Source organism: Vulpes lagopus, chromosome 12 (assembly GCF_018345385.1).
Source record: "Vulpes lagopus strain Blue_001 chromosome 12, ASM1834538v1, whole genome shotgun sequence".
Taxonomy (NCBI): Eukaryota; Metazoa; Chordata; class Mammalia; order Carnivora; family Canidae; genus Vulpes; species Vulpes lagopus.
Genome location: NC_054835.1, coordinates 6119979 through 6133122, shown reverse-complemented (window position 1 = coordinate 6133122; position 13144 = coordinate 6119979). Strand labels below are relative to the sequence as shown.

Sequence of the window (13144 nt, the reverse complement as noted above, 5' to 3'; positions counted from 1 at the left end):
GGGTCCTCACAGCCTGGCAGCCAAGCAAGCTAAGAACAGGGGCGCACAGCGGAGAGAATGCATGGATGGAGCTCTTACCAGCTGCCAGCTTCATGACTCCTGGGTTGGGGGCTCTCTGGGCCCCTGTCCTGCTTTGTGGTCAAGGGAGCCCAGCATCTTGGCCAGAGGAAGAGCCCATGCCCTGCTCCTGGTCCTGGGTGCAGCTCGGCAGATAGGAGTCCAGGATACCCGCCTGGGTTCCTTCCTAGCTCAGATTCCAAGCCCGGTTCCAAGAAGACCCAGGACTGAGTGCAAGCTTGACCCCCATCGGCTCCCCTGCTCCTCATCTTTCCTCTTTGTGGGAAGACTGAGACCCCTTGCCCAGCTGGAATCACTCTGCCCATTCTGCTTAGACCTAGCATACCTTGGCCTTGGCTCTAGGAATCTGCCCACACCCCCTCGCCTCCAGGGGTCCCACCCAATGTCTCCAGAGGACCACCCTCTCCCTCTTGGCCATGCCCTCGTCTCCCAGGACCCCAGATGTAGAGCTACCCTCCTCTGAGGCTCTGCCTCAGTCCTCAGGAAGCTGGGGCCAGGCCAGCTGTTTTCCCCAGGCAGCCAGCTGTTTTGCCCATCAGGAAGAAGTCCTGGCTCCTCTGCTAAAATCCTTGCTGTGGCTGTGGCTGCAGCGTGGCAGCACTGCTGGGCCTGGGCCTGGGAGCTGTTAACTCCTCTGGGCCCAGCTCCTTCCTACATCATGCCCTTGCCTGGCCCCTGGGAGTAGCCTATTTTTTTTTTAATTTTTTAAAAAATTTTTATTTATTTATGATAGTCACAGAGAGAGAGAGTCAGAGACATAGGCAGAGGGAGAAGCAGGCTCCATGCACCGGGAGCCTGATGTGGGATTCGATCCCGGGTCTCCAAGATCGCACCCTGGGCCAAAGGCAAGCGCCAAACCACTGCGCCACCCAGGGATTCCCCTGGGAGTAGCCTATTGAGAGACTTCCAGAGACCCCAAGAAGACCAAGCATTGCTCTCCCCAACCCCCCCTCAACAATTGCTAACCTGACACCCCCTCCCCTCAACAGAGCCTAGTCCTCAGGTGACCCCAGGTGAGAGGGGTTCAAAGGGACAAATGAGAGCCCCCTTCAGAATAATAGTAGTAGTAGCTATCAAGAACATCCTGCTGAGTGCCAGGCATTGTGCTAAGTGCTTTAAATGTGGTATCTGATTTAATTTTGCAACTGTGCCCATGAAGTAGGGAAGATTTTCATTTCTTTTTTTTTTTTTTTAACTTTTTTTTAATTTTTTATTTATTTATGATAGTCACAGAGAGAGAGAGAGAGGCAGAGACACAGGCGGAGGGAGAAGCAGGCTCCATGCACCGGGAGCCTGATGTGGGATTCGATCCCGGGTCTCCAGGATCGCGCCCTGGGCCAAAGGCAGGCGCCAAACCGCTGCGCCACCCAGGGATCCCGAAGATTTTCATTTCATAGATGAGGAAACAGAGGCATGGCAAGTCTAAGTTGCTTGCTCAAGCCCACACAGAATTGGGCTGCCTGCCGTTCCTTGGCAAGCCCTGGTGGTTCCCCAATTCCGAGCTGGTGGTGGTGGTGCTATTTCAGTTTCCCCCAGCTCCTTGCTCCCCACCCCCACTTTCTTTTCCTGGTCTGAGCATCAGTAGTAGGGCCATCTGTGAAATGGAATAACTGGACGCCCGGGTGGCTCAGCGGCTGAGCGTCTGCCTTCAGTCTGGGACATGATCCTGGGGTCCTGGGATCAGGTCCCACATCAGGCTCCCTGCAGGGAGCCTGCTTCTCTCTCTGCCTATGTCTCTGTCTCTCTCTGTGTCTCTCATGAATAAATAAATAAAATATTAAAAAAAAAAAAAAAAGAAACGGGATAACTGATGGGTGGAGTTAATACTACCAGCTCCCGGAGCAGTGCCAGGCTCTGTGTTCTGTACCTTCCAAGTATTCATTAGCAGATCATTCCTCTCGGTGGCTGTGGGTCAACCTGGGCTAAAATCCCGGCTTTGCTGTTTCCAGCAGCCTGGCTTGGGGCAAGTGACTTGACATCCTAGTCTCCATGTCCAAAGCTGGGGAATGGGTGTCAGAACAATATTCTGCATCCTTGATTTTGTTGTAAAAAGGATGAGATCATGCAGGTGAGGTGGCTGGCCCAGTACCCAACACGGAGAATTTGGGTGGAATGTTACCCCTTACTAACAGACTACTAACCTCATTCTGGAAGGGTCGAGTGGCCCATCCAGCACCATTCACCCCCACACCCAGCACGGAGCTAGCACACAGGAGGGCTCTGTTGCTACTTGTGAATCAATGAACTCTGGTCCGTGGAACTTCCATGGGGACAGCAGGCCGAAAGAGGGATACAACATGCCCAAGATCACAATGACTAGGGTAGAGCTGTGGGGATCCCAAGGCATCCAGCTCTTAACTCCTGCACCCCTGTGGCCTTCCCTCCTGAGGCAGGAACCTGGTCTGGTGGGAGGGGGAGGAGGGACAAGGAATAGGGACGATCCCAGAGCTGAGACGGCCCAGAAGGTGACTGGGCCATGGCTGGGTGGGATCTCAGGGTCTGGGAACGACCCCTCAGGATGCAGTGACCCGTGCTCTCCCCTTTTGTCCTCTCCCCCCTGCCCACCATGGGTCAGCTCCCTGGTCCCAGCCTAGACATCTGGAACTGGGGCAGACAAAGGACTTCGAAGAGGGACAATAGCCTTCTGTCCATTTTCAGAAGCTGGGCCGGGCCTGGCCAGGGCTGGGGGCCGGAGCCCCGGCGAGGCGGTGCCAGGCCCCCCGCGGGCAGCGGACAATGTTGGCAGTGATGGAGAGGAGGCATTTCAAAGCGTTTTGTTCCCGCTGACCCCCTCCCCTCCACATCTCGCCCGGTTCGGGGTGAGGCCCCAGCCCCACCCCCAGCCACCCAGGCCCCTGCTCCTGGCGGCTTGGGGACCGGCCACATTCTTGACCTCAGGGGAAAAGTTTAGACTCTTTGCGGGCTGGGCAACAATAACGGTGTCACAGAACTGATTTAGGAGCGGCACTTACCATCACAAAGCAGCAGACAAAGAGCCAGGGCTGAGAACGAGCTGGGCTTCTGAGCCTACTCTTCCAAGCAGGGCCACCACTTCTCTCCCTGGCTCTGCCTGGGAAGGACTGGGTGCCAGGGCCTGACCCTGCGCTCACCAGAGGAGGGCCGGAGCTGGGGAGAGGGAGCAAAGGAGAAGTGATGGGGATCCCACTGTGGAGGAGGTGGGGGGTGCTGAGAGCCACTTTCTGCTTAGCCACCAATTTGCCATGTGACCCTGGGCAAATCTTTCTTCACTCTGGGCCTCAGTTTCCTTGTCTTATTACAATAAGGAGGCTAACCCTAAAGGCCCAAAGCATGAGGCTCTGAGCTTGCAAACAGAGGGATTTCCATAATGATGATGATGACAATATAGTGATAGTGAGAAGTATTTACCCCTTTAATTCTGGGCACTTCGCAGGTGCCAGGTACTGTAATCACTAACCTCTTTCTGGCCTTCGTCTTTTTTTTTTAAGTAACAGAGACCACTCAGCGCCATCCTCTCCCTCTTGCTCTCCCAAAGGAAGAGAAGGACAATTATCTATGACAAATGGCAGTTGCAGAAGCAACACCACGAGCTGGCATCACACTCAGGAGGGAATACTGCGCCCTCCTCATGGTTTCTGAGGTTCTAGATGTTCAGAAAAACTTCATCAGTAACAAACTATAGAAATGATCCCTGAAAATACAGTCTTGTCATTCCCTTTGATCACTTTGATCATATCACTCTCAGCAACCTCACAAAGCAGGTATATCATGAACTCCAGTTGACAGTTGATAACTGAGGCTCAGAGAAGGTAAGTCACTTGTCCAGGGCCACACAGCTTGGAGTCTGTGGAGCCGAGACAAGACAGGGCTGGCTCACTTCTGATTACACTGCAGTGAGAAGGAGAGAGGCAAAGAGGCAGCTGGACCCTGGGGAGTTCTGGGTGGGAGGGCTTCTCCTCCTGGCCAGAAGGCTATGAATAAATAAATGTCTGATTACCCCCAGGGGGAATTCTACCCTTGGAGCAGGTGCTTTTAAAAAACGAGATTGATTCTTGTCTGTGAACAGAGGTTGGCCTGAGCAGACACCCAGATGCAGGGGATTGGACAAAATGACCTCTAGTGGAGACCTCCTAGGAATTAGAAGCAGGATAGAACATTTAAGGGAGCCAGGCAATGGGTTCTAATCCCCGCTCTGATTTTTCCTGGTAGTATGTCCATGATGGACAAGTTACTGCCTCAGTTTTCCAACCTGTAAAACCGAACTCACCTTGTAGGAGTGTGGTGACCATTCTGTAAGCTACACAGAAGGCCTTAGAACGGCACCTGGCTCAGTGAGGGCTGCTCATTGCTATCATCAAGATCCTTGCAGCCGTGTCCAATGGCCAGGACATCTCTAGGTCAGCCTTCCTTTCCAGGAAATGGTTGTATTTTGATTACAGTATAAGGGACTATGGTCAGACACCGAGAGCAAAGGGGGCCCTATTCTCTGGGACCTGTAAGGCAAAGACCAACTGTGGCTTCTCAGGGGCAGTCAGGGGCTGCCCAGCCCTGGGCATGGTACCCCGCCCTGGGAGAGGACAGGAAAGGAAGGGGGCCCTGCGGGGTGCTGTTCAGAGTCTGTCCCTCTCCACTACTTAACTCCAGAGGGACCAAAGTATATGTGGAATGCAGAGGAGAGGTGGCCAAGTGTGTGGCACCCATAATGTCAACAGTTATTGCCCTCAGCCTGGTAAGGGAGCCCGGTGGGTCTGAGTCCCAGCTCTGCCAACTTGCTGTGTCACACAGGAAGAGTTGCTGCCCCTTTCTGAGTTCATTCCAAGAGTCTTTTAGGATCTAAAGTGTCCAAAGGAGACTATCACAGGAGCCTCTGTGATTCCACAAGTCTAATAAAAAATTGGTTTGGAGCCCAAGAGACCTGCTCCCCAGACTCCAGCCCGTCATGTCTCCCCTCAACCTCAGACTTCACCTCCAGCTTTTCTAACCATCCTTCCCCTTGGCTCCTTTCACCCAAGTACCAGCGACACGTACCACAGATGGAGGGTGAGACAGCATAGTGGAAAATGTCATAGATTCCTGGGGGCTGAGGGGTGATACCAGCCTCCCCGTTCCTCACCATCTGGCTGTGGGGCCAGAGGAGAACTCACCTGGGCAGAGCATCTTGGGGTCCCCTCAGCCCTGGGAGGCAGATGGCACTGCTGGGGCTGTCTCTGGCACAAGGTAACTTCTCACGCAGTTCCTGCTGCTGGAAGGGCTGGTCAAGCAGGCCCTCAGGTGCCAGACCTTCTTTCCCAGGCACAGATTTTCCTGGCATCTGCCTGGCAGGAAGGGCACCAGCTGGGGGGTTGGGCAGTGGGGCCAGGAAAGATTCGGGTGAAGGTGTGTCCTGGAGGGCTTGTCCACAGCCCCTAAACCCACTTACTTTCTGGATGCTGGGTACCAGGGAGCCAGGAAGCCAGGGTCCCTCAGGAGCCAGAAGAGGCAAAGATGAGCCCAGGCCCCTGCCCATCCTGCCCCCCCACCCCCACCCCCAAACAGGCCAGCCTGGCCCAGGCTGAGGTGTTTGCTTTTCCTGTCTCTACACTGACTCCATTCAGAGAGGACTTTCTCCACCCCCGGCCACTGGCCAGCAAGCCAGGGCACCAGGGAGAGAGATCACCACCCCCACCCCCAAATACCATCTTCATTTCAGGGAAATGGCATCTTCCAGGACTTTCTAGTTTTCAAAGGGGGGTGCTGCTGAAGTAGGGGTGGCGGAGGAGAAGGGGCCCCCCAAAGGAGAAGAGGGAAAGAGGGAAACCACATGGAGGAGTGGGTGGTGGGAAAAGAGGGACATTAAGTGAGGCCGGGAAAGAGAAGAGGGACAGAGGACCATGGAAGGGGACTGGCAGAGCAAAGGGCTCCTCAGGGAGGAGGCCCCAGGCAGAGGTGGGGTGGGGAGGGGCACAGTATGGGGAGCCACAGGCAGAGACTGGCCTCAGAAGGCAGGGAGAGCCTTTACAGGCTGAGCCAGGGCCTCATGCCTGGCTCTCTGCCACCAAAGTGGACAGGGCCTGAGGCAGATCCTAAAGCTGGGAGCTCCTGACTCCCACCTGAAATTCCCTGTGACAGGAGCCCAGGCAAGGCTGTGACCTGGTCTGGGGACAGGGGAAGGAGGAGGGTGAAAAGTTTCCCCAAGTCAGAAGGCCAGGGGGGAGGCATCTCAGGGGGTCCTGCTCTTTGCTCTCTCTGACTGTCACATTGGTACATAAAGAGGGTAAAAAGGTCAGCTGTGGCCTTTCAGGTCTGTGGGAAAAACTCTGCCCACTTCCCTAATGCATATTTATTGGTGTGAGCGGCTGGGGTGGGAGGAAGCCCCCACCCCACCAGCCTCCCAGCCAGGCCAGGTTAGCACTAAGAACGGCTCCGTGTGTCACCGAAATCCTACTCTTTGTCTCCAGATTGGCTCCAGAGTCCTCCCCCTTCCCTCCTCCCTTTGGCTCCCCCCACCCTCCTTTGGGGTTGCCAAGCAACTGTGGAAGGGTAGCTGAGATATTTTCTTTATTACAAGCAAAAGCAAGACAGCATCATGGCCCCAGGAGGGGAGCAGGGTGGGGGCTGGGGAGAGCATCCTGTGCTCTGGGGGGAACCTTACTACCTTGGTGTGCTTTGGGCTTGGACAGTGGGGAGACTCAGAGCCCTAGGGAAGGTAGAGGATGGAAGGGAGTGGTGGGGTAGGCAGGCACAAAGACACTGATCGGGTCTACATCATGCTGAAAGAAGCAGTGCCAAGGGGCAACCCCCTGCGAGCTCTTCACCTATCACCCACCAGCCCTACATTCAGGCCAAATCACTTCCCTCCTCTGGGTCTAGTTTTCCTCCTCGACAAAACGGGGATAATGATGTGTACTATTATCTCATTTAATGCTCACGTCAACCCCAAGAGACATTTATTTTTCCCATTTTACTGGTTAGGAAACTGCTCAGAGACAGCAAGTGACTTGCCAAGCAAGCAGGTAAATGACAGGGGAGACAGTTCAGCCCAAACTCCTTTATTTGTTTAATTTTTTTAAAGTAAGCTCTATGCCCAATGTGGGGCTCAAACTCACGACCTCAAGATCGAGTTGTATGATCTACCGACTGAGCCAGTCAGGCACCCCCCTGGCCAACCCTTTTTATAAAAAACATTTCTATTTGTATGTGACACTGTGGCATTAGTTTCAGGTGTACAACATAGTGATTCAACATCTCTATAGTTATACTATGCCTACCACAAACGCAGCTACCACCTGCCACCATCCAACGCTATACAATATCATAGACTGTATTCCCTATCCTGCCTTTTATTCTTGCAACTTACTCATTTGTAACTGGAAGCTCTACTCCTTCACCCATTTTGCCCATCCCCCACCTGCCTCCCCTCTACCCAACTCTTTATTTTTATCTATTTATTTATTTTTAAGATTTATTCACTTTTATTTTGGAAAGAGAGCACAGATGCAAGTGTGGAGAGGGACAACAGAAGGAGGAGAGAGAATCTCAAGCAGACTCCCTACTGAGTGTGAAGCCCCACACAGGGTTCTACCTCATGATCCATGAGTTCATGACCTGAGCTGAAACCAAGAGTCAGACACTCAACCGACTGAGCCTACCCAGCTCTTTACTGAGGTGTAATTCACACACCATGCGATAATCCATTTAAAATGTACAATTTAATGGTTTTTAGTATGTTCACAGAGTTGCACAACCATCATCATAATCAATTTTGAACATTTTCATCATCTCCAAAAGAATCCCTCTGCCCATTAGCCTTCACTTCCCATTCCTTCCCAACTCCCCTTCACTTCCATCCTGGACAACCACTAATCTGCTTTTTATATCTATAGATTTGCCTAATCTGTATATTTCTTTTTTTTTATTTTTTATTTATTTATGATAGTCACACACAGAGAGAGAGACAGAGGCAGAAACACAGGCAGAGGGAGAAGCAGGCTCCATGCACCGGGAGCCCGACGTGGGACTCGATCCCGGGTCTCCAGGATCGCGCCCTGGGCCAAAGGCAGGCACTAAACTGCTGTGCCACCCAGGGTTCCCTTTTTTTTTTTTTAATTTTTATTTAATAATCTGGATATTTCTATAAATGGAATCAGACAATATGTCTCAGGTGAACTCTTTACTTCCAATGAATGGCTCCAAGCTCACTGGGTGCTGGGGTGACAGAGAATCAGGTATCATGGTGGCATGATTAACAATGTGGGCTTTGCTGTTAGACGGACTGAAGTCTAAAACCTGGCTCTGCCACTCAGTAGCTCTGTACCTGGGGGAAGTGGCTTCCTCTCTCTGGGCTCCAGGTTCCTGATCTGTAAAATGGGGTGAGGGATGGCATTTCTCACAATGCTGTAGGGATCACGAAAAGTGCTCAGCCCAATGCCAGTACTAACTAGTTGTTGGTAGTTGTTGACTAGATTACATTGATCCATGCATCCATCTATTTATACCTTTACCTGGGGCATTTACTAAAGTTTAGCACCTTCTAAGACTCAGGCATTGTTTTAGGTGCCGGGGATTTAGCAATGAGCAGGACATGATCCTTACCCACATTGAGCTCACATTCTAGTGGACAAGTTAAGACAGCCAGTGAAGGGTGCAGCCTCGGTGGCGCAGGGGTTTGGCGCTGCCTGCAGCCTGGGGTGTGATCCTGGAGACCCGAGATGAGGTCCCACATCGGGCTCCCTGCATGAAGCCTACTTCTCCCTCTGCCTGTGTCTCTGCCTCTCTCTCTCTGTGTCTATGAATAAAAAAAAAAAAAAAAAAAAAAAAAGACAGCTGGTGAAGGAGAGGCTTTCAGAGTGATAGTTGTGATGAAGACAAGAGCACAGGGGATGGGATGAAGCACCCCAGGTGGGTGGAGGTGGCTTTTTTTTTTTGGAAAGCTTCCCTGCCCTGTCATCTCCCGGACAGGAATCTTTTTTTTTTTTTTTTTTTTCAATGTAGGCACTATGCCCAATGTGGGGCCTGAACTCATGACCCCGGGATCAAAAGTTGCATGCTCTACCAACTGAGCCAACCAGGAACATCATTTTTTCTAAACTGAAACATCCTGTGCAGGGTACGAGCATTCTTAGGGTCCCCTCTGGGTGGGGGAGGTGGCCTGGCTTTGTTATCTTCTGAGAGTGGGGACAGGTCAGGTTGTCAATTCATTTATGAAGGCAAGCCACTTGATCATCACCACTAAGAACCCAGGTTGCTCTTCCAGAACTGTACAGACAGGGCCTGGCGAACAGGGGACAGGACTCCAGGTTTGGAAATATCCTGCACAGAGGTACAACCTGACTGACCTGTCACCAGGCTGCTCCTTAGGCACTTGCCTGCCCTGCTCCAGGTCTGGGGCCTGCTTCTGAACTACAGAGTCCAGGCTGCAGCATGAAGCCTCTTGAAGCCTCCTTCGCTGAGGCCCACCCACAGCAGTATGTCCTGTTCTGCATCTAGAACCTCAGCTCATTGGCTCCATTCATATATCCAGGTGATCTTTTCATATCACTTTCTTTTTTTTTTTTTAATTATTATTATTACTTTCATCCAAATGTCCCAACATCTGTTTTATTATCTGTCCATCCACCTATTTAATTATTACTCTAATAAAGCATCCACTCAGTCATTCATTCAACAGTTTACTGAGCAGGTCATTTGTGCTGGGCACAGTGTTTGGTAAAATGACAGTCCTGGGGGCATAGTGCATGCTTAATTGACAGTGTGGCATTCGCTTCGGCAGCACATATACTAAAAATCGACAGTGTGGACAACTTTGGACAGGAGGGACAACCTCCTTCCCGAGTGCTGGTCTAATAAGGGAAAAGGTAGAGCCGAAGTTAGAACACCTGAATGCAAGCATTCAGGGCTGAGCCTGAACATGTATCCTTGTTGTGTTTGTGTTAGAAGGCGATGTTAAAATCTTACTGCAAGCAAATGCAAGGTGTGTGTTTGGACCCTTCCAACACCACAGCCATCTGCAGGGAGGCAGGACAGGTATAATGGCCCCATTTCACAGAGGCAATAACTAGTTCAGTTCAGTCTATTGGAAATCACTTGCTCAAGGTAATGCTGCCTCTACCAGAAGATTCCTCAGGTCCTGTTGGAATGAATCGCTTGGTCTTCTATAATCCCCAATAATTCTGCTATTATTTCAGCTAAAGAGTTTTTCTGTGGCTCTGCTCCTTTCTTGGGGTCTGGCTGGCTATTTGTGTGTCTGTCTACTTGTCTACTGGATGGATACTTCTGGAGAGGCAACAGCAGATGGCTCATCTTTCTCTTTGCCCTCTCCCCAGCCTCCAGCACACAGGGTACACCTCAGATACTCATAAATGTTATTCATTGCCAGGGGACCCGCCTGAGGTCACCTGCCTGTAAGAGCAGGTTTGAGACCCTACTCTGCCATCTACTAATCCCAGGCCACCACCAGCTGTCACCTGCAGTAGTAGCTCAATGGATCTCCTGTCATCCAGCTAGTCCCATCCCCTGCCCCACCCCCATTCTCTACACAACAGCCCCAGCAAACCTTTAAAAATGTAAATCTGAACTTGTCAGACCTTCCAGGACCCCCACTGTGTTAAGGATAAAATCACAAATCCTCCCAATGTCCTACAGGGCCCAGCAGGGTCAACCCCAGCTTTATCTGGCACTTCCTCTTCCTCTCCAAGCTCCAGCCACACCAAATCTCTTCCCTTCCCACTCTCCCAGTTCTTTCTTGCCTGTTAGCTTTGGGGTATGCCATTCCCTCTGCCTGGAACAGTGCCTGCCTCAGGGACTGTCCGCCTTCATCTCATGCCCTATTCCCCTAGGACTGGGGTCTCCTCCCCCGCTGGTCTGCCTTTGGGGACACTGCCCACTGCTGAAACCCTGACCAGCACACAGTAGGCATTCCAGAAATATCTTTTTAATGACTTGCGTGATAAGACCCTGCTTAGGTCTCAGTTTCCCAAAGGATGAGGATGAGGCCAATTGACCCTTCTCTGTCCAGGACTAATGGCTTTAAATAGCTCTGACATACTCTGGAGGTGGAAAATGTAGATTAGATTGTAGAATGTGGCTTTAGGCCCTGGGAGTTCTGCACGGGAGTTCTGCACGGTGGGTGCAGAGACCACTCTGGCCAGCTTCATCAAGGTTGTGTTCCTACCAGGCTGGACTGGGGCTGGGACCGGGTGTATAAGAAGACACAGATGTTTCTGGGTCTCACCACTCTGTATGTGCATTTTCACAAGTCCTCTCAGTATCTCTGCTGAATAAAGGATGGAAACCACTGTGCAGTGAGTTCCACAGCCCTGGGTCCCAGCTCTGGCTCCATTGCCTGCCAGCTAGCATCTAGGGACTTCACTGCTACCACTCAGTTTCTTCATCTGTAAAGTGGGGCTGCTACTAGTACCGACTTCTCAGGGTTGCTGTGAACAGTCCACAGGCTACCTTAAAAATGTTTAGTGCTTGGCACATCAAGCATTTATTGCAGCCATTATTATTAGCAGATGGTTCATTCCCAGGAGTTGGGACCTTGTTAGTTAGCAGTGCTCCCTCTCTATGAAACCTGGACTTCAAGTACTACTTCCCAGAAGCCATATATTTTCAACTTTTTGTAAGAAACTCCAAGAAGTTTATGTGGTTCATGTTTAAGCCACTGGTGGATGTTAGTGGACATTCAATGATGGGTGGTGGTGGTAGGGCACTGTCCTAGGCTCCAGAGGCAGGAAGATTAGTAGGATCCACTTCTTGTCTGGTGAGAACAGACAAGCTGATAATTACAATCCAGTGGGGGCATGTGTTGAGATGGCCCACAAACTGTGAGGAGAGGATAGGATTTCAGGGTGGGGGCAGCGGTCCTTTGAGTGGAGAGCCCCAGAGTGGATGGAAGAGGGGAGGATGTATGGGTAGAATGGCCACATACTCCCCCACCAGGGTGTGAAATTCACTGGGAAAGACAGGTTGAGCTCTACGGGTGATAAACTGGTATATAATCCCCCAGCTGAGCCAGACCTGGCTGGGCTGGAGGTAGGGGGCACATCAGCCCTCCTGAACCAGTAGGCTGTCCAGTGGAAGAGACAAGACAAGCATTAATAGCATCCACGCCCCTCTCACCCTCCCTCTGCTCCCCCCTCCTACACCCTCCCTTGCCAGAGTTGAGGTATCCAGGAACCGGCAGGAGGTACCCTGGGAATCAAGCCCCTGTCCTTGGTCTGGGGAGAGAGCAGTCTCCAGATCTCTAGTGGGGGTGTGGTCTCTGAAGATGGCATCTTCAGCCTTGGGGGTTGGGACTGTGTGCCCTCCTCCTTTATCCTTTAGCAGAGCCTTTTAAGGGGGTGACCCCCTGACCTCCAGACTGTTCCCCCTCACCCTCCAGCCAGAAGTCCCTAGGGCAGCAGCTTAAGGAAGGAAGGCTCCGCAGGCCTCAGGTTGAGCTACAGATGGAAGGCCATCGTTGCGCCTGAAAAGACTCTGGGGTCCCCTGGGCGCTCCCGGGGAGCTCGATCAAGGCCAGGGTGCCTGAGTCAGGTCCATGGGAGTGCAGCACCGAGAGGCGGGTGCCTGGCTGGCCCAGGACAAGGGAGGGGGCGAAGGGCGAAGGGTTCAGCCGAGGGAGCAGGCGGGGCATGGGGAGTCTAGGGCTCGGGATGGGGGTGGGAGGGTGAGGGGTCCGGCCGATGCAGGGGAGGGGGCGTCCCTGGGGAGGGGCACGCTATGTCTTTAAGAGCTGCCTGAGCGCAGGTTGCAGCTGCCTGGCCGGCCCGAGAGACAGCGGAGATTCATTACCCGCCGACACAATGACCATTGATGGCCCCGTGGCGTTATTCAAATCCAGTACCAATTGCAGCCGAGCCCCTTTCTCCGCGCCAGGCCCGTATTGTTGGAGCGGCCCACTAAAAGCCCGCCCCGGCCCCGAGCCGCCAGAGGCGCCCGCTCGGGTTCAGCCCTGCGCCTCGCCAGCCTGCCGGCTCCCGGCCCGGCTCCCAGCCCGGCTCCCCGGGCGCTGCAGGTGACCCGGCGGCGCATTCCAGCGCTCCCCGCCGTCCCGGCCACCGCCGCCACAGCCACCGCCACCGCCGGCGCCCCGCTCGCGACTCAGCCA

The 13144-nt window shown here is 52.8% G+C and overlaps 1 non-coding gene across 1 annotated transcript; it reads right to left on the bottom strand.

The window, feature by feature from the left end:
• Window positions 1-3553: 3553 nt before the first annotated feature.
• Window positions 3554-3764, bottom strand: LOC121474383. The gene has a single exon (XR_005983389.1). It is a non-coding gene; the product is annotated as a small nucleolar RNA U3 (small nucleolar RNA).
• Window positions 3765-13144: the final 9380 nt, after the last annotated feature.